Here is a 23,203-nt window from a genome sequence, read left to right on the forward strand (position 1 = left end):
TAAAAATTTAAAAGGTTAAAGTATTTGAATATATGAATATCAAAATACGGTAAAACTGTATATACAATAATAGGGACCTATAATACGAGGAATCAATTGAAAGGTAATAGATCTTATGTATTTTTGGTCCCTGAATCCAAAACTGTTATTAGAATTAGGGGGTTGCTTGTATTTTTTAAGATATTGTCATGAAAATTACAAAAAACGATAAATATTGCGTTTAACGAAGTACAATACGCGCACACACACACACACACAAAATATATTCTCAGAAAACGCGTGGGCGGGGGAGAAGTTTAGCCCCTCTCCCTGTAACCCCTCTCCATAATTTTTCCTAACTCTAACCCAACCAATTTTATGCAGACCCCTATTATACAGTTTTACCCAAAATACAACTTGTAATCTGTTGATACTTGAATTTGAATTATTATTTACTGTTGAATCGCTTTCAGATACGATTTATTTAACAACCCATAAGGTATATTATTTAAATTTAATATAATTACATTTCCAAATAAAAATGATATTTTAATTGAAATTATATAAAAATTTTATATTATTTTAAAGTCCTATTATTTAATATTTTGTTTATTATTTATTAATAATTGTTCAGAAACTCAGTACGGTGACCCAAACTTCGATAGAAACCTTTGTCTCTCGAATCTCTTCGACAAAAAAATCGATACGTGATTATCGTTTTCCATTATGAATCCAATCGACGGATTAACGAATTACAAATAGCAAGCGGCATTAAATAACTGAATATTTTATTATTCTAGTATATTTATGTCTCGACGACAAAAGCAACAAGGGATTACATTACGTGGACGTTTAGACTCGATAAATTCTTGGGAAGTTGCAAGTCGACGCTTCTGATTTATGTACCGCGACAGCAGAACTCATAAGGGAGATCTATAGTCGTTTTTTTCATTCTTTCTTTTCGCGTCCCATAGGACTACGTGCGGAAATCTTTGTCGGTGATTTTTAACTTGGTGGAGATTTAAGACGGTAGCATCCGCGAAACTTTTTTGTCCTTGCTTGAGGTACTATTGCTGCGTCGTGGACTATATTAACTTATTTTTTAATATTTCTCGTAAACTTCAAAAATAAGTGACTTAGTAAGACTCTTTAAAATGCATGAGAATTATTATCTAAAGACACACTTGTGTTGATTACTTGGAAAGAATTTTGTATCTAATATGTAAATTACTGTGGGCTTTATATTAATTACTATCCTTTTTACAGAACATCTGCATTTCGCTTTAATAATTTTACATATTTTACTTGAATAATTTGGATTATTGTTTTTTGTTGTCAACTTATTTCCATATCGTGAGATTTGTAATTGAGAAGCTCGAGTAATTCTATCCACATTAGCTGCGTTAATAAACCCCGAGCAAGCGTAACACGATAGAAACGAAACTCGCAATAAACCGCGAACCGCGGAGAGAAATTATTCGCGCTCGCTCTACAGTTTCATTCGTATTGACGAACTTCCGCGGATAAACACTTTCGCGCTGACGAAAGAGGGAATAAAGCAGCCTAGATTGAATAGAAGCGATGAAGTCACGAATGAGTTGAGATACATCCTACAGAAGGAAATTAATCCATGTAAATCTAAAGTCAACCATAGAAATATCATCCTTCTAAAATTAGAACAATTTAAGATATAATTACATCAATACAATCAATGAACTAAAATAAAATAAAATATAAAATCAATAGATATATACAATAAAAGATAAATAAATTAAAATTTGAAAACATTTTGCATTTTCTTGCTTCAAAAGTGACGCAACATAAAAAAGTTTTTCAAAAAAAAAAAAAAAAAGAAAAATGTTGTTTAATAGAAAATTATTGATTATTAAATAATATTGATAGAGAAAGAATATTTATTAATTTGTTGAAAACTTGTATCAGTAATTTTTTATTGTTTAATATTTTTTATATTTTTGATATGCAATTATCTAAAGTATAAAATAAATGTAAAGACAAAATTATTGCTTGAAATGACTATTGAATGGACGAAATGGATCCGATACATTTCCCAAGACAATTTACGTTATCATAGATCTCATCTTAGCCCTAGCTACGGATAATAGGTAACAAACCCGGCAGTGTTTCACGATGGAGTAATAATTTGTGTCACTGCATCCCCAGAAATGAGTGTTATTGTCAGATTCGCAATTACGGTAGTTTGCTATCGTATACGACCCCCTGGTGTCCAATTTCAAAATGGACACCACCGCCACTTTGACGATCCCTTCAGCCATACTCATTTGGGAAATGACAAAGTTTCGCCTACTTTTCTTCATAAAGCAGTTTGCCAACTGCCACATTGAAAGTCCAATTGCTAGATTTAATTGAACGAAAACAATCTTTAGGTAATAATATATTAGAGGACGCGTTTAATTAAAAAGATATTTTAAGGGTTACACATATTACTGTAATAATAAATTATATGTTAGTAATAATAACATACAGTGTTATTAATACAAATGAAAAAAAGATAATTGCAATTATAATTTTGCTTGGACTTTATTCAGTCCAAATATCAAACACTTTTTTCTTTCAATGCAATAGGCGAATAACTATATGTGCGAAATAACGAAAAAAAGAAAAAGGTGTCGTATATATTGGTTCTGATTTGATATAAAGATCCATTGGGAATAAATTATTCTAATTACTAAGAGTATTGTTACAATGATTCATCCCGACTATCGAGTCCGCCAAAGTAAAACAAATGGAAAGGGCACGACCGGCCGGTCGATATATCGGCGGGTCCGAGTCACCGACATTCCCCGCTTTTCTCCTTCGTACATTCCGATCGATCGCGCTCCTCTCGACCAGCGCGACATCGTAAATACGAATTACGATAAGACCCGTTGTAGTATCTCCGCGCGGTATCGCGCTACGAGGTACATGAATTAAATATAACATCAGCCATGAAGATTCCCGTGGATCTACAGTCCTCCTAATTTCTTACTGTCAGCGGTGAGTACTTCTTCCTATCTTATTCCGCGTCTAATCCGCTTCATGCCGCATCCGTATCCGACTTATAATTCCTCGCGAGCGTTTTCCTTTGCCGCCCCTTTGGGAATTCGCCAGCTTTATCGCCATCTAATTTACTCCCGTCGGCGTGAGTCTCCTCAAGAGCAAGTAGGTGTTTCGCGGAACTAATTACCGAGAAACCCATTCCAAAATTTTGTTTCTCACCACCAACACCGCCGAAACGGCGCGCGTCCCGCGTCTCAACCGCTCTCGACGATTCTCCGTATCCTCTTCCCTCTCGCGCGGAAGGAAATTGCGAAATGCCAGGCGCATCGTGTATCCTCCTCCCTGACTCTGTCAGGAATTCTGCACAGACGAATGATAGTTCCTGCAGGGAGATTCGGCCCTTTCACGCGGAAGGAAATCTCGCGAGATGCAACGCAGTACGCCGTCGTCGTCGAATGATTTCGCCGCGCTTTCCGGATTGCCTCTTTGCCGCATTCGGCGCCTAACGTGTCGGGATTTATGACGTAGATGTAAATGCATGCGGGAAGGGCTCTTTGTCCTTGTTGTTGTCACGAGAGTTTGAGCTGTAGCGAGTCGTCGCGCGGAACCACAGCGAAACTTTGTTGCACCTCGTGCGCGACGTGTCGTGTCGGCAATCCGGCCGCTTAACGAAATTTATATACGGACAACTATGGACGTCTCTTTCATTCAATAAAGTTCCAAAGTTCAAAGTCATAATTTCATTCACAAATTTCCTTTCAATTCAATACTTTAAGTCTTTTAGTATCCACTTAAAAAGAATAATACACAGGTAAAATAATTTTGTTAAAATATCTAAAAAATTAGCTATAGATCTGAAAATAATTTTTTTAGATCACCAAATATTTACATAGAACACTTGAACTGTAGTTGCTAAATTTTTTACGGTACTTGAGCAAATAACATATTTATTTTGATTGTCTAATAAAATTATTTTTAGATCTATATCTATCTAGCATTTGCTGAATTTTATAAATATTTCAACAAAATTATTTTTTCTATGCAAGAATAATTTTCATTTCTTAAAAATATGAAAAATGAAATATTCACTATTCTTACTGGTGGAATGGATAGAATAGAGAGTATAATGCAATTTTAACTGATAAACTTTATATCAACTTTATCAATTTTTCCGCATTCCTTTTCTCTTCCTTCGTTATTTCGCGTCTAACCCGACGTTACCATAAATCGCGTCGTTAACTCGATATCATCGGCAGTCGACCTGAGAACACCTTGCGGCCATGCGCGATTTTAATCTAGGTGCAACAGAAAAAACGGAATGGTTTCACGAAGAGCGGCGAAAGTTCGAGAAAGAGGGAGCGTCGAGCGAGGCAAACTTAAAGTTAACGGTGACGCTAAAAGCCAAAGCTAAAAGCTCTTTATTTTTTTCGCTTTCTGCCTTAATTAGTGCGCTCTCGACCGTATAATTATTGCGTTACGGTTGCATTAGGCGACAAACAAGGCGAGTGTCTCCGGTATACCTAACAATTCTACCTCTCCCCTTTCGTTGTGCCTCCTTTTTTCTCCTCTTAATTTCCTCTTTAGGTACGTTTAACATGTACATCGCGTATTACAAATGTATGTAACGTTTTAATTCCAGAACGTAGTCAACATTAATATATTAGAAGAAAAATATATTACATTTATAATATTAAACAGAAGTATTAGCCTTAAACAATACACTATTAAATATTAAAAAGCAATTACTAAACACTTGATTCCTCGAGTTAAATCATATTTTCTTATTTGTAACTTCTATGCTCGTTGCGAAATTTATTACTTTAACACAGAACACTTGTTTAAAAAAAATCTTATCTAATCAATTTATTTTTGCGATAGAAACTTGTTTGATTTTAAACTAAGCAGAGTTTGTATTAGGTGCACCTTGGGAAAAATGTTTCAGCATATTAATTGAAAATCTTATAAAATAATATGTTTGTTCAAAAACGAACGAATCATTAATTTTGTAAGAATTACCGAATTATAATAAAGTCAACCAAATTAGTTATAAATTCTCGAATTCTATTATAAATACTAGAAATTTTGCTTGATTTCACTAAAACACACTTAATCATATATGTCTTGTTAATATATCATATTTTTCAGTGAAAAAAATTAGATTTTAGAATCAAATTAATATATGTTTTTAACTTAATTGTTTTAGTCAAATTAATGATATAGTGAGTGGGAATAACGGCAACCTATTTTAAAAGATTTAAATTGGGTATAATTTGACATTTATATAAATATATATGTTAAACATTGTGTGTGTGTGTGTGTGTGTATGTGTGTGTGTGTGTGTATGTGTGTGTGTTGACGAATTTGACAGTGCAGAACTTTATAGTTCTGTATTAATTAGATTTGTATAAATTTACGTTTTGTAATTGTATTTTTGTTTTGAATGTATTTTCTCACCTCTGAATATGAACTTTACACAAACTTTACTTACTATATCATAGATCACGTAAACAACGTTGAAGTTACTTGAGTTTCAAACGTGATAGTTGACATGATCGTGATTAAGTTTCAAGTCGAACAAAGTTTGATGGAATCGTTGGATTATTTTGAGATTTCAGTAGAAGATTCACAGACGGAATAATCGGACAAAATTTCTTATATTAAACTTTAACATACAAAAATATTCTTTCGGTAAAGTTTATCGATTGGACATACGCTTTTATTATCTGTGCATTTTGTATTTTTCACGTCCAATTGTCCTTCCTGTTTAATCATGCAGTGAAATAAATTGAATAAGTTAAAATCAGCTCATTATACAAAGATAAAATAATCACGCTGAGTTAATAGAAATGCAACTAAGAAGATATAATATCTCTGTATCAACGCGATGGGATGGAAAATCAAATTGACGTTTGGCATTATATTTCAGGAAATGTCAGATTTTTATATTTAACTCTCGATAGATTTCTTTCTCTATTTCCACATTTAGACGCAGTTACTGACTTCCAATATTGATTTATTTGGAAACCGAATGTCATTAATTTTGATAATAACTCAATTACTTTGATGTAACTTGATGTAACTGAAATACTTGACTTTATGTGATTTAGAAATCAAATACTGTTTCGCGCACAATCCTGCGGTCATTACAGAATAATGATCGCATAATTTGCGAGCAGGCCGCGGCTCGTAATCGACCTGTTCGGTTCTTTTTTCTGGTCGGGAACAATGAACATTAGAGCAATCTGTTTCGCACGACAGAACATTCAGGATGAGCCCTAACGGTGAAAGTCGGACCGGAAGAATCAACGATCCGTGACTGGCAATACGACAATGCAAACGGTACTGAAACCTTTTAGTTCCAGACGAGATGTCGCCGCACAATTCCTAGCAGTTGTCACAGAGATTGGCACAGATAGATAATCTCTTGGTGATCTCCCGCTGTCACATAAATTCACGAAGCACAACTATGTAACATATTTTTCATCATCCTGACATCGTTAGAAGATTTATAAAAACATTTATAAAATTATTTTTGTTAAAATATTTAAACATTTAATTGGATACAGATCTTAAATCATCTGGACCATCAGAATAATTGACAAGGGATGTTCAAGTATGATGAGCAATGCTGCAAAAGATTTAGACACTTTAGCAAGATTCTTCTTTACGTGCATTTCGCGGAACATCTCTCAAAGATTTATATCCATTTTTTAATTAATCGTCTAATTAACGAAAAATGACCGGACATCCATTCACGTGTACATACATTGTGCTTCGCGATAAACGAGCGCAAGCAAGAATTGATGCGCAGGGCAATATTGTCGCAAGACCCTTTCTCGAAATAAGCGCGCCGGAGTAATTCCGGACAGACGGATGCGGAAACAGCGAATAAATAAAACGAGGATAAAGCGGAGCGGTCGCGAAATCACGGAGTGACTGTATGACCGTAATACATTCCGCCGCAGCGAGTTACGTACCGAGTGGCGCGGAGGAACGAAATTTCGCGAATGACGGTGAAATTTCGCTCTTCCCGGTGCATAAGCAAGGCTAATCGTCCCTTTTATCATAGATCCGCGCAACGCGGGAAGATAGGTGACCATGTCCGAATTTAGTTAGCGACGAGGAAATTTATTTTGCGTCCGCCGACGACCAGCCAATTATCGTCTTTCTCTCTTTCTCCCTTTTCTTTCGTCATAACGTGTCCTCTTTCTATTTCTCCTCTCTGTTATCCGTCTCTGTTTCTCCCTGTAATCCTTCCTACGGCCGTGTACATAGGTCACACTGTAGTGAAATGAAAGCAGGCCGATATAGAGGAGGATGATAGACGGAGATAAAACTAAGAGCAAATATACAGCACGTTTCACAGTTGTAAAATATAATTTCATAAACATGCAGAAGGAAGATAAAATAAACATTTCTATCTTTTACTAAATGGATCCGAGAGCCAAGTGAAACAGATCCATACGATTAAATAAATGCGAGTTGCTCCCATTTCACAGACATTGATCAATTCCGTTACTTAGAGAGGCACAATTTTCTAAAGATTAATACCGTTTATTTTATTATCAGACAAGCTTAAGCTCAACTGGAAGTTCCGGGGCGCCTCGTGGAACGTGGAGAGCAGAAGAAATTGGGAGAACTAGGTGGACAATGAGAGATACGGAGAGCTACAACTATGAATATTTATACCACAGCGCGATATTATATCGCGGTGAGCTTAGGAAAACAGACATCGTCGTTACGTACATAGGAAGGAACTATAACGCGACGCGTTGAGGCAGGTACGGGAATTCTCTCTCTCTCTCTCTCTCTCTCTCTCTCTCTCTCTCTCTCTCTCTCTCTCTCTCTCTCTCTCTCTCTCTCTCTCTATTATCCGAACGGAATGCGACGAATAACCACGGCACATAATGCTTGGTACGGGTTATGCAGCACGGTAATATGCGCGACACGCGTTAACTGTGTATCGTGTTATTCGTCGTATATATACGTGATCGTGCTCAACGTAGAATTAGTCGGACCCACCTTTACGCGTGTTCCCACGTTACGCAAGAGCCGCAAGATTAGGGCGTAACGAAAGCTACGAGGTAGTTCTCATCGAATTTCTCGTCACTCGCGGCTTGTCTCTCATGTTATGCGAATGAGATGTCAATCACGATCATATTTGATTATTGAAAATTCAGGACATTCATCATTAGCTATCGATCAAATCGTCATTTATGATAAAATATTCTGTGTTACATCATTTTGCGTGTAGCACGATTGAAATTCAATTCATGCGATAACAATGTAAAATTTTTTATAAAAGATATTCAATTGAAAAATAAAGCGATGAAAAGAAAAGAGCATGGAATATTTATCCTTAGTCGCGAATGGAATTAAATTACGATTGGCATAAAAGCGGCGATGTTATAGTCGAACCAAATAAACCGTGAAGCGAAGCACATAGCGGAATACATAAAGCGGAGTAAGAAATTTTATCGCGACACAATGCCTTGGTACACAAACAAATGCAATAAATAGTTTGAATAGACTGAAGGATCGCATATATTGGCAATTCAATTTTAATTGGCACAAATTCGATCAATATCAGTTTCCTAATGTCCCCTAACGAGCTTTATCAGGGCTCTGTTCAGGTGCAGTTAAATCTGAAAATGATCGACAGGTGCAGTTAAATCTGAAAAAGATACACCCGACAGTTTTGGGACACATCTGCCGTGCAGTGTCGTTAGATATCTGCCGCTCTTACGAAATTAAACGCTTATCCACCGCTTTTTCCGCGACGTGTGTTTCCCCGACAACGAAAAACGCGAATTGGAGCAACAACCCGTTGGTTGCCCTCGAGGCACGCAACGCGACGATGCACGCATGCCACGGAATCTAAGCGCGAGCAGCGCAGCAACGATGCACCCACCGTGCACTTACTCGGGCGATGGATAAGCGATGGATAAGTTGATGGCATAGTTCGCGCAGCGAACAACACTTCATCGCGGCTCGTGCATACGCTCGCGAGGAGGTGCGCTAAATTGCTACTTAATTGCCAGCGATGGAGCCGTTCGTGCAAACGCGCGGGGAGAGTGAGTCACGCTAATCGACCCTGATGCATCCTATCGTCTACGGCGCGCATCGATACTCGGCGTATCGAAAATGCGCGCATAAAACAACGTTCCCTCCGACCGAACAACGGTATGTGATCGATAAAACGATCGGGGGCAACCTCGCCGATTTTGTTCGCGCGGATCCAATCTATCCCTGCACGTACGCCGAAAAACGGCAGCCTTCAGGAAATCGTGTCGGAAACGAGTCCGCCGTGTTGAATCGCGTTAATGCATTTTGAAATATTAGACATATAATGTTACATCCTGCGATCTGATTCGTGACAGTGACGAGGAAATATTTAAAAGAACAAATCATGAGTAGAGTAAATACTGATTAATAATGTTACAGGCAACAAAAAATTAATAAAATTAAAAGATACAAAAATAGGTTTATATGAACCAAGCAAGGTGTTGGTTTTTAAAAAATAACAATGTATTCTTTCGCAATATTATAACCTGGATTTAAATGTTTTGATCCCTAATTGCGTTATCGCCAGTAAAGTGCTTTTAAATTACTCTACATCAATGCAGTAAATTAATGTGTAATTTGCCTATTAAGCCACATAATAATATCACCGATGTTAAAAAGTCTTTTTCATCTGTCCAATGTAACTTGTCGGATAAATGTCCATAATAAAAAACTTTGGAAGTATTAAAAATATCATGTGTCGACCAAAAAAGATAGAGACATTTGTTGGTGATAAACCGTTTTGTCGATTGAAATAAAAATCAAATCTCGACACATGACATATCCTCAGTACTTTCAAATACTTTTTTTTTATTTAAAAAGATACGAATATTGTGAAAGAATACATCATTATTGTAATCAACCCCTTGCTTATTTGACCTTATTTTTTGTCTTTTAATTTTAAATCGCTGAGTTAGGATTTGCGAATTTGACATTAAGCTGATATTATTGTATTAGTATAATTTTTACATCAACATATTTGTAAAAAAGGTTTTGATAATAACACAAGTTAGCATTTTTGGTCGAGCATTTTCAGCTTTTAAGAATTATATACAGATATGTGTAATATTCCAAATTAGCGTGTGTAATTATGGTGTCATTAATAACATTATCATCACACCATGTAAAAAGATACAAACGAGTTGTGATGTACGACTTATTACGCTTCCGGTGATAGGTCATGCGACGCGACCAGTTAGGGGTTAATCGAACATGGTGCGATCCGTGCGCGAGGCGCGATACGTGGCGATATTTCCGGTTCGTGTAAATCGCGAAACTGAACGCTACGACTCTTTCACGTGACAATCAAACTGCGGTCAAGTGCGGCGGCGTGATTGCAGGAAGCGATGTTCATGAAGCGCGATAAAAGCTTGATACGGTCTCCGTCATAAAAGCGGCTTCGTTATCTACCGTGCGAGCATGCAAGCAACGCGTCTATCACGACGTAATGAGATGCCTTTTTTTACGCGGCCATCACGCGGATAAAATGATTAGCGGGCTATAAATAAATTAGGAATGATTTAAAAATACGTAATTTTGCAATATATACAATTCATAAATATATTCACGGAAACAACGGTTTTTTGCTGAAGTGTCTAAAAAACTTTGCTGTGTAGCACAGATCTAAAAATAATTTTGTTAAACTATCATAATAATTTATATGGAATGTTCAAGTTGTTAGAATATCGAAGTATGATTCATAATTTTTTGATAGTCCATTAGAATTATTTTCAGATTTGTATCCGCAGTTAAGTTTTCAGATACTTCAGAAAAACCGTGTAAATACATACATTATTACAAATATTTATGCAGTGTGTTTGTGTAATACAAATATTTAAAGATGAAAGCGGCGTCTGAGCAATTACGTATTGCAAGGAGAATAATTCTGAACACCCGGACATGATCAAGCGTCTTCTCAGCGCGGCGTTCTCTGCGCTCCGAATATAAATATGCGAGACGTCGCGACGTCTCTCCTGCTTGATGCGACTTATAATGACGGACGATCCGTCGAACACGGAACAGAGTGGAAATTACGAGGAATTTCACGGTGTTAGGAGGAAGAGTCTCGCACCGCGCCGGGAGCGATATATTTATGCGGACGAGAATTACTCCGACGTAAGCGGTGTGGACATATGTTAGCGGGCACTCTGTATATCTTGCCGGGGCTTATATAGTAGGAAGGCCGGTTATTGGGCGGACAAGAATAGAGTGCATCGCTCTCAAACGGAACATCCGTCTAACCGTCCCGCGCGCGCTGCGCTGCACCGCGCCGCGCGTCGGGTTGTCGTTCGCGATACAACGGGCGGAGATGCAACGCGATCGCGCGCCGAAGGATAATCCTCTGTGCACAGCTCGGACGCCGACGTATCCCCGCGCTATAGGTAATTCCATCGCGTGTTGCAGCGTCGTATTTTACACTAATTAAAAGTTGGCAGTAATAAATTATTCGTATATTTAGTACAACGTGATGTAGTGTTTACCATAGTGAAATATAGAATCTTCTCTGTATATCCTACAGAAGAAATGTATCTCACGTGTATCTCACAGAAATATTCTGCAGGATACCTCTGCGTGATACGAGAAACGAAATATAAACGAATATTATGATACAATTTAATAGATAAGCTGAATTAAAGAAGCTCTCGCTGGAAATCTGCTTAGCAGAAATGGTATTAATTTTATTAGCTAGAATATCTAAAATAAAAGTATCTTTAACGTATTTAACAAAAATGTCATTTGTCAAATACTTTTTTTTACTTGAGGTAACTAATTATCTTAAATGATAACGCAACCTGCGTTAAAATTTTCGATAAAGTCCGCACTAAATGGCAACCTCTTTGTAAACAAAAAGTACGCGATTACCTCGTGAGCGTTGTACGCAGAGAGAAAGATTTCTTTAATTTTAAGAAACAGTTTTGTTCGACCATTCCAAAATGTATTTCTTCATCTTTAATCAGTTCTACACACATTTCTTTAGGTTTAATAAAATTTATCAAACTGTTTATTAAACCTAAAAAGAAATCTTTCTATATGGGAATAAAGACGCGCGCCGTCTTCCGCAACTTCTTCATTAAAAGTAAAAATCTGTCGAAACGCGTGTCGCTTATTCCGCTCTCGTCGATACGAGAACATTTAATTGCGCGAATAATGTCTGAATTGCTGGAACCGTTTTGCTCGAATGATCGAAAGAAGCGATACACGCTAATTGCGCGGCGCGCATTCCCGCGACGGACGGCATTGAAACGGGCAAAAGCGCGCGACGCGCGCCATTTAAGGCACTTGTCGTACCCGTTTCGTACTCGTAAAGAGAGAGAGAGAGAGAGAGAGAGAGACGCTTCTGCAGCTGGCTTAAGGTATTCGGGTGAATAAACGACGGGAGAGGAGGCGCGCGTTTAAGACCTCCGTGCTCCGTCACGGATTCGATTAAATCCCGAGCAAGGCCGAATAAAAGTACGGCGCGCGCGGAGGAAAGGAGAACGGACGTTATCGAGGCTCTCCATAGAAGTCTTCTCGCAGCTCTTTCGCGATCGGTTTAAGTCTATTGCGTTACCACTCGACGGAGTACCCTTATAGACGTTTAAGTTCCTGACAGAACGGGCGCTGGATAAAGCTGGAAAGCGTGTAAATTATGGAGAGAGAGAGAACAGCGCCGTGAATTCTCTCGACGAATCGCTCACGTTTTCTTCGCACCTGCGGGATCATTTAACGTAAAACCGTTATCAAACCGTTAGACGAAGGTCTAAGCGCACTGATTTTGCAATAAACGAATGTAAAATTGTTTGTAATGGTTCCCTTAATACACTGTTGTTAATGGTTTCGATTCTTTTAAAGCCTCTCACGTGATATACGTTAATTTACGGGATACAGCAAGTCTATTCTAATTCAATCCTTAATTGCTAATCACTCTTCATTATTTAATCCTTCTGTATTAAAAAGAAAAAATGGCGAAAAGGAATTTTTGATTTCGGATAAGAGACATCATTGCATATGCCTGCGCCCACGTAATCTGAGATAATCCACATTTGAAGGCGATCGATCGTAACACTTAGCGAGGGTCTTGCGGGTCACAGCCGAGCGGCTGAAATGATCGATACACATGAACGACGTTCCTCATACATATTTATTGCCCGTTAAATAGCGTAGGAACCAGAGCGTCGTAGCCGAGCGTCGTCACCGTTTCTCGTCATTACTGTAATTATCCGCAGGCCGCATATGCGCGTTACTTTTACTCCCGCGGGATTTACGAACGCGTGGCGAAACGTTTCCCCGCACCCTCGTGACACAGCGACGATCGAGTCGCGTCTAAATTACGCCAATCTTACCGCGCCGGTCGCGCGTGCAGCACGGACAAACGCAGTCAAGTCCGCTCGGCGCACAGCTGCGAATTCTCATAAATATTTATTGCCCGTCAAAATATAATATGCAAATATAGCGTTCTCGCTTTCGTGGTCGCGGACGCGCGCGCGCGCGCGCGCTTTATACGCTACGTCGCGGGGGATCGTCTTACGATCGCCGGACGTGCAAGATTGGGACCGAACGTCGAAAGCTGCGACAATCGCAGTTCACCCGTTGCGTACATTGGCAGTTACACCGAAATCGAATGGACAGGTCCAACGTCAACGCTCGGATGGGTTATGTCGCCGACTACAAATACTCGGGGAGGCTCGGGGCTATAAAAAAAAAAGATCCCCGTGAAATGCCGAGGTTATATTTATTTTTCGCCGAGATTTATGTTTGTTCAAATATTATATTTATATAGCTTTTTTTTTTCAACTGCAACTTTGACAAACAAAAGCATTTATTCTTTTTTTTTTTAAAGACACATGTATGTGGTGGATATATGTACGTTCGGATGTAACTTTAATGAGACCATCGAGTGAAACAAGTCTCATCAATAATTCGCGTCATCTCTTTTACGATGATTTACCTGCAAAATTTATTTCCCGTGACTTGGAACGTCGTAGCAACAAGCCCCGAGAGAAGAAGATTCTGCTATCAAAACTTTGAATAATTTATGGATGGGTTTCCGAGATAAGCTATAAAACATAAATCGAATAATCGATTATTTGTCCTTTCAACAAATACGACGATGCGCGATGAAATTAACAGTTATTTTCTCGATTTAATTATTAATTTGTTTTGTATTTATGATTACAATTGTATGATAAAAGTAATTATGATTGGAAATTCCATTTTTGTAGTTATTATTACTACTATTAGTAGTAGTAAATTTATACACACGTATTTTAGTAATTCTTAAAAAAGTTACTATAAATTATGATAATTTTAAATATTAATATAGTAAAATGTATTATATGTATTAAGATATATATGATAAAGTAGAATAAATGCTTTTATGTAACAAATATAATTGCTGCAATTATAATGAGTATAACTATTTTTTAAACATTCTCACTTACTATTTACAGTATTGCAGTAATAACAACTAATGTCTATAACTTCAAAAATATTCAACTTTGAATTTTATGATTGATATAAAAAATTGATATAAAGCAACGAATTTCCTCTGAGATACTGATAAAATATGTATTAATTATAATCCAATTATATTCCAAACGTATATATAGACCTATATTTTGTGCCTGATCGATACGATCGACACATATCACAAGAAAAGAGTTGCTTTCAAGAACGATAACCGGCGGCGACAGTCCACCTGAACGATGACGGGTTACGGGGAAACTTAAAAGAAAATAAAGAGAAGGAGCATGAACTTGGGGGAAGAACTTGCCGGTGAGCATTCCTCCGTTCTGAACTCCACCATAGGTCGGCTCATCCGGAGCAGAAATGTTCCCACGCTTCGCTCGCGAATGCGGTCCGGACTGCAGGGCGCGCTCCGCCGTTCAATCACGCTTCCACTTCCGTTTATTCGTCGCTCAGTAGTTATTCATGGGCAGGCGACGCAGCCGCGATTTAAAATCACAACACTTTCTCCGGCTTTATTCCACGGCAAGAGAGCGACGAGTCAATCCCGCTTAATTAATACCGTCCATCATTTCACTCGCGCGTCGTGATGATCTTGACGCTGTTAAAATACCTTTTGTATGTTCGTACATTAATATTTCTTAATATTTAAATTTGATATTTGTTAACCTTAGAATGGTACTCATATTTTTTTTATGTGAGTACTACTCTAGGTAAAAATTCACCCACAAAATTAAGAATAGTTTTTAAACTATTTCTATTTTTATAAATTGTAGGGCTCGAATAACTGAACTAATACTGTTTTAATATGTAACAAAATATTATTAAACGTTACTTTAAATCAAAATTTCAACAACAAAAACTGTACCAAGCTTAAATTAATATTTCAAAATTCATCCTCGAAATTCGTCAAAATTTATTCATAGCACTCCAGAGTTAATTCTCTCGCTGCTGGAAGATAATTCTTATGTAACATTTAATAACATTAATGACATTTAAACGTCATTCATCCAGTTACCAACGTTTCGCGTTAACAAAGGCGATGTGTATGTTAGAACTAATTTCTTTCGTCATATTTTGCTCGCGAGAAAAAGAAATCAAGTCACGTGCGGCAAGACCAAGGGAAAACTTTACTTTTGTTCGGTTTCTAAGTAATAATCCGCCGGATCGTGGCCAGCAAAGTCGCAAGGATAAATACTGACATTTCTAATAATGACACTTAGACGTAAGTCGATTACTCGCAATAATTGAGTCTGTTAATTCGGAGTAAAGATCAGCAGAATTCACTCGAATTCACAGTTCCGTTAATGTCGTTCACTTTACTTCGATCAAACCGATAACACTCGAAAATGCAGGGAATGCACGTTAACGGAAAGTTCACCGGTAATCCTCTGTAGCTGGAAAATTTAGTGCAACAGTCGCAAAGTGTTTCTTCGCGAAGTTAGCGATTTACTTACTCGTGAATAATAACGTTACGCGTATTTCTGTTAAGACAAAATACAATAAGATTTCAATAAAATCTTTTCTAGTAAAAAAAAAGTTTCTAGTAAAATAGCCGTAAGTTTATTTTCAGAGTTTACATTATTAATTCGTTTGTTATCCACTTCCAGAATACGGTGGAATAAACGTTCTCTCTCTCTCTCTTTCTCTACGAACAGTTCGATGACACGCGAATTCGAGTTACGGGTTCGTATCGCATCAATTTACGTGCGAAATCAAATCAAGCCGGCACAAAGATATCCTCACTGCACTCAGTGTGCGACTCGATCCGCTAATATTATTTGTCGACATCCGCCTGGTTTGTGCCTGATTATTCGCTCGAACGGAACCGGCGATGCGGCAACGCGATTTGGTATCGCGACTTGTTACCGCGACCCTTTCAGGTGGGAATGGGCGCGGAACACAACGAGGAAACGTAGTACATATCGTAATACGTTTATCAGAGGAAATATGCTTACGACATCCGTGAAAGCTCGAAACTCGATAGCGTAAAGGAGTCTCGTTAGTGAAAATCACGATAATGTTATTTTATCAATCTGTGTATAAATTTATTAAAAATGCAATCTAGCTGTCATTTATCGATATAATATAGGAAATATTGATACTTATTTTGTCCATTACGTGTACATTCTTTGCAAAATAAATTAAAATTGGAAACGTGTTAATATTAATATTTTAAATAAGTTATATAATACATATAAAAGTTGTGTGAATAACATTATATTCTTATATAACACATTTTTGTAATTCATTTACTTTGATATTAAATTATTTTAAAAATAATGATACCAACAAATTCAATTTTTTGTATAAGTACTTTAAATTTTGAAGATAATTTATGCAAAGTTTTATTGTAATTCTGAGCTTAGTTGTTACAAAAGTAAATAGAAAATAAATTTTGTTTATTTATAGAAAAACGTATTTTTGCATCGCAATAAAACTTATAAAGTATACAATAAAATTTAGACTTTTATATTATTATTTCTCAATTATACTTTTATTGGAGCACATTTGTTTATTTTTAATGCGATATTAAAAATGCATGTAATTTAGCGTTAAATATTTAAATGAAATGTATGTAAAGAAAAAATCAATAACAAAATTATCGGAAAACAGAAATTCAATAAAGAAGTTTTCGCGCAAATAATTCTCTAGTTAATTATACATCAGGTTTTCGCGAGGACGTTTGAAAGTGCATTTTCCACATATCAATTTGTTTCTGCGCCACTTTGTGCAGCGAGCGCTGTGTGATTACAATATGACGGATACATCCTGTTCCGAGCTTTCTCCCCGGCGGAAGGAAGACAGATAGAAGTACACGGGCAAGATGAGACAGCTAAATGTCGATACTGGAAACGTCGGCGAATGAGCAATAAAGCCTGAAACACTATACTTACGGTTGAAAAAGGAAACCCGCGCGAGACGAAGGTAAAGCCGATAAAGTTGCGGATCAACCATCGCAAAACGAAATCTCTCTCCGCGGAATCGCTGCGGAAGTACACGGAAAAAAGTAAAGACAAACTTCCAAAAAGAAATAGAAAAGAAAGGAAAGGAAAAGGAAAGCGCGGGTCCAGAGATAACCGAGCAATATCATTTGCGGATCTCGAACCGCGATAGTCCCTCTTTTCCTTCGACTCGAACTTAGATAGACCGTCGAGGGTCTACGTGATCTATTCGCTTTCGCATTTCGCCCGTACGTAGCGCTGAAATATGCATTATATCGCCATAGGCACGGAATCACACGCCGATTTGAATTTATTGGGGACAGTGTCGAGGCAGAAGCGACAGGAAGAAATTCCGATAAACGAGAAAAGATAAAGATCCACCATAGATCTACGAGTAAAAATATCCATTGCGAGCTATCGTTCGCGTTCGCGCGTAACATGTTCATAAACTGTTGTGCGCGAATTTACGAAGCAAGGAGCATCGCCTTGGATTCCTGCGGGATGGCGAACGCTAACCCCGCGCGCGAACAAGAAATACCGAAGGGACGGGGAAAGGCGTCACAAATACGCGGAGGAAAAAGGTAATTGCGGGCCCGGCGTGTTAAAAAGATACCGCTATGTGGCGAAAGCACGAGCCAACGAGGTAGCTCGAATTTATGTCGTTCGTCGGACGGAATCTACCAACAGCGACCGAGGCCCCGAATATTTCGGGGTATAAAGCGAAACAAGTTAAAATAAGTTCCACTTCGTGCCCTGAAAATTTCCGCGATGTAGAAACACGTTTCCATTATTCTTCATTTTGTCTTTGGTCGTTTGTTTTGTGAGAAATATGGCTCGAAGAAATTAATGAAAGGAGAGAGAAGTCGCTGCTGAAGAAAGACGGGCGTCAAAGTGGAGTAGAGCGTGTTTTCTGACGGGAATTTGTTTTACCTGCCAGTTTCTCGCCGCGTATCCGCGAAAACTAGTCGATTCTACCGTGAGAAAAGATAGGAGAAAAGAGTTTTCTGTTCTCTCTTTTTTTCTCTAGAAGTTCGGAACTCGCTGTAGAATGCAGCAGTGGCGTGGCGAAACATCCAGATTAAAACTGCTTGTTCAGCCACATTACCGATTCAACGAGACGACGTGTGCGGTGATGCTGCACCGCTGCACCGGCGAAATGCAACACGGATAGGCAAGCGGTTGGTGGGAACAACGCTCCGCTACTCCAGGCAGCGATGCATCAGATAGTAGACGCCGTTGCGTTTCGCGGAGATCGCTGTCTCGAAAAGATGCGAATTTAGGTGAAACGATGCGAAAGGAGGAACGCATTATGTACTACTGCAGCCGTACGATGCACGTAGACTTCCCTCACTGAACTCTCACTGTCATATCTCTCGGCTGCTCGCAATGCGATTTTTCAAGAGTTGATATGATGGAGAAAAAGACAGTATTATGGCCCTCCGTTTACATTTTGAATGACAACTTTGTTAATAATTAATATTTTTAATTTTATATTATTTGTAAACTGTTTTATCATAAAATTGTTTCAATATAAAAACATCGAGAAAGACGCCTGTTGAGATGTCAGCACACTTAGGGATTAGGTCAGCAAAATCTCCTGCTATTATTTAATTTTGTATAATTCAAAATGTGTATAGTTGAATAAAATGTTAAATAACAACAGAAAACACTCAAATACATATATTTGTATAATAATATGTGTAAATTTAAAAAAATAGAAAAATATGTGATTTAACGTTAAAATATATCTTGAAAAAATTTTTTAATGCTTAGAAGCCTTAGAAGCTCAAAAGCTAAAAATGCCTCAAAAAACAATAAATGTCAGCTGTATTAGCATATTAGCACCACTGAATAACTGCAGGCTACTAATTATTCCATGTAATTACTAGAATTTCTTATCTTAACAAAGAAGATGTTACGAGTGGCCATAATATTTATAAGAATCATAATATCTTCTTCTCACCATATAAATCAGAAATTGAAAAATTGTTCTATTCCTTTTATTTCAAAAATTAAGAGAATATTAATTATTTAATTCAGACATTTATCGAAAGATGTTTAGCGTAGTTAAATATCTTTTCAGACTATTATTAATATTTTAATACAATCAATCATTTCATGAAAATTATTCAGGCGACGTTAATTTTAATTGTCATGAATTTTCCACGTTAGAGAGCGAAGAGAAGAACTGAAAATAAAAAGAGAGAGAAAAACCTATAAATAAAAATACTTCGTTCGATAGTAAATTATAATTTCTTATCGAGGGAATTAATTCGCGGTTGAATTCTTGAGCTCCTAAAGTACACGCTTCATCGATCACTTCCTATTTTATTCCATCAATCGGCTAGCTCGTCGTTTAATCCTGGAGATGTAAAATATCGACATTGCGTTTATCATGATTGCGTTTCACTACTTGAAAACAGAGTATCCCGTCCCGCAGCATTCCGCCGATTACCGTGCATTACTTTTACATCGACGAATTCACCGGCGGCGATGATGTTTTTAACCGCGCGGGTTCGTTCACCGCTCTTTAAATTTGTTACTCCTCGTAATGGATATTTTTCGCGTAGCCGCGACGAAATTACGCTCGGGTCTCTTTTAAATCTCTCTCTATGATAAATCCTCTTCAAAGCTTACTGTAAGTACAAAAATACCGCGAGTATAGTCTAATGTATTCCACTACGTTAGAAGTATTCCGTATAATATCTATGCTCTTCTTCTAATCTTTAATTTTGCAAAATAGTTAAAAGTAACATTATTAACGCTTGTCGCGATTATATCTTTAGAATTAATGAAAACTAAATAAATCAAAAGAATTGTCCTGCTATTTTGTTTAATCCGTATATATGAATCAGATGATATATAAACAGTTATAGTGGATGCGTATTTTGACGAATTTTTTCGAAATGTTCATCAGAAATAGATGAACAGTTACATAAATTAACAACGAACAAAAATTACAGTAAATGCATTCTTATGAAATACAATTTTGTTATAACTTCAAAGTTCGGAATTTTTAAAGCCGAATGTCGTAACTATATGAATACAACTAATACATCAATAATTCGATTTTTTAGAAACCTATTATTGAAATAAAAAAAAAATTAACAGGTTTATAAAATTCAAAATTTAAAAGAATAAAAGAGGGCTAATAAAAGAGAGCTAAACCGAGCTAATTTTTAGTACTAATATATGTTATAAATTATTATAAATAATATTTAATGATATCTTGCAAACGTTTTCTTCAGTCTTAGAAATTTTATTTAAGAGTAGAAGAACTGAATATGTGAATAAAGTTTGCTAAAAAAAAGAATATCGTATAATCCTAAATATGATGAGCTTTTTTTCTCTTTTCCAGACTTCTACTTTTAAACTTCAAAACAATTAGTTCTTCAATATTCAGTAAGTCGCGCGCATTCAGACGAGGGAACAAACTCGTTTGAACTTGTTCTGATGGATTGGTGTGACATCTGAAGAACTTTAATGCTCTTGTTTGTTCGCTCTGACGTATTCGTCAGGATACGCGTCTACTTTAACCGCAGCCATAATTGGCAAGCCAATAAAAAAAGCTGTCAATGTGACTATCTCTTTATGAATACTTTCACTTGTCAATTCCTACCCCAAATAATCAACACACAAAGTAGATTACAAAATTTTTCCGAATATGCAAATGTGTGTGAACGCGAACTTTCTCAACAATTTACTCGCTCAACGTCGGCGCGTCACTTATCACGGTCGTCCACTGACTGCACTTTTACATCCTCCACATTGAAAGGCAACGGCACACCGTAGTTTTCCAGATACTTCTTACTTCAATCCCGCAGTGACTCGATTCTACGAGACGCACAAACTGCACCGGTATTCGGATTCACCATTGCTTTCGCACTTCAGCACTGTACACTTCTCTGGAACTTCAAATGTCGCGCAAGCAAGACGGTGCCTCTCGTTACTCATTCGCTCCGTTTTTAGCGCTTATCACGGCGGAATTTCCAGCGAAACTGTCGCGAATCAAAGGAAGACGATACTGTCGTCGCCAGTCGTACGCGTTGGTGTTACAGCGGAGCCTCTTCTGAGTTCAACTTCTCTCGACAATGTACGCTCCGCGAGACGGAGGAGTTGGGAGAGAAGAGAATGAGAAAGGGGAGGGAGGCGGGGCAGGAGCAAGAAGCGAACGCTGAAGATGACGGAGTCTTGCCGCGAGAAAGCGACTTCGAGACGCGCGCCGATTCAACAGCCGTCGAAAGTATCTCGCGCTATACCGGTTTACTCCGAAATAGGTCGCCGGTGCGTCGTTCCCCGAAATTGGTACTTGGGTAAGATGGATGCGGCGTTTGCGAGCCGACGCGATCGAGAAACTACCAACCCAGGCCTGTGGTCGTGACACCGGTTTGCAAGCCGACTGAGGATGCAAGAACAGGCGAACCAGACCGACGACGTCTGGCCGACCTGAAGCGGGCCCTCGACGGCGGGGCCCCGTGGTGGGGCGGAACCCTCTCGTTTCAGGGGCCCTCAAGGTAGTGCGCCGGCGGCTCGTTGTTGGGGTTCGACCGAGCAGCGTTCGCCGTCTGAACAGGAAAGAACGACTTCTGCCCACGAGCCCATTATTGTTTGCCGTTATTATTGTTATTATGCGCATCCTGCGCCGCGGCGTTTTGATCGAGTCGACCGAGTGCGACGGGCGAGGAGTCGCCCGTGGATGGGTAGGCCGTCGTTTCACTTTTGCGGACGCGGCGCGAGGGAACGACGCTGAATATTCGAGCGAGAGATAGAATCGTTTGACGAGAGAATAATGAGATAAGTGCCAGTAAATAAGAGCAGAATAATAGCGAGCAATTTTTCTACGATTACGGCAGCTGCGCGCCGATCTTTTCACGAGTTATGCATGTTTATCCATATCTACGTGTATAGTATGTGTTCCATTATGGCCACTTAATTTCTGACTCCTCCGTTTAATGTAACGCGCGATTTATGAACTACGTCAAATTATTATGTATTCGCGTGCACATGTTTAATGTTTAAACTTACATATAAGTTATTTATGTTCAAACAAAGAAGTTTTTAACTACTTGTCGATTTTCTATTCAAAAGAAAGATTTTAAAATCTTGAAAATGTATATCTGCTTGACACACACACACACACACAAGTATTAAAATAAAGAGCTAAAATATTTTTTTGTCCTAATCTTAAATCTGTTTTTTTATTAATTGCAGTTCTTTCCTTCACAGGCAGCGCTCATTAATTTACAAAATTTAACGCGTCACAGTGACAGTTCGGGAAGGTGTCGAAATTTACGTGGTAAACTTGCGCGGGTTTCAGAAATAATCGCGAAAAGCTTTCAAGAACGCGGACCAAACAGAATCTTTATTATACGCAATGATAAATTTTAATAAAAGGACGAAGCCATTTGCCCGTTTTTAGGAGCAGATGCTCGGCATTAAAACGACCTGCTGGTCGAGCCTGAATCGGAAAAGTGTAGCATCGTCAAGCGACGAAACACCTGAGCCGACTGGTGCACAATATCCACTACCTGACACCGAACAATACGTTCGCGGCAATGTATAAATTCCAGCGCTTGTGAGCGCGCGGTATATGTATCAGCTTTTATTTTTGCGATTGAGCACGAGACCTATACGCGCCGTATCAATATTTATTTGCGTACGTTATTTTTCCTAACAAAAAGGCCACCGTGACTGTAATAAAATTGCGAATTTGCACTGCTATTTGCGAATTAATTTAGGATCAAGCGCGCGAT

At 38.1% G+C, this 23,203-nt stretch overlaps 1 protein-coding gene across 9 annotated transcripts in view; it reads right to left on the reverse strand.

Annotated features, from left to right (window-relative positions):
• Positions 1–22,565, reverse strand: part of LOC105837405 (kazrin) — a 93,260-nt gene extending 70,695 nt beyond the window's left edge. For 8 of the 9 annotated variants that reach the window (XM_036283156.1, XM_036283160.1, XM_036283159.1 and 5 more), the window contains exon 1: positions 14,813–16,713. The gene's annotated coding sequence lies outside the window, so the exon portion shown is untranslated. Of the gene's footprint in view, positions 1–14,812; positions 16,714–21,069 lie in introns of those variants that run through there. The other variant, XM_036283155.1, reaches the window with a different exon arrangement.
• Positions 22,566–23,203: the final 638 nt, after the last annotated feature.

The sequence above is a fragment of the Monomorium pharaonis genome, chromosome 2 (genome assembly GCF_013373865.1).
Source record: "Monomorium pharaonis isolate MP-MQ-018 chromosome 2, ASM1337386v2, whole genome shotgun sequence".
In the NCBI taxonomy this organism is placed as follows: Eukaryota; Metazoa; Arthropoda; class Insecta; order Hymenoptera; family Formicidae; genus Monomorium; species Monomorium pharaonis.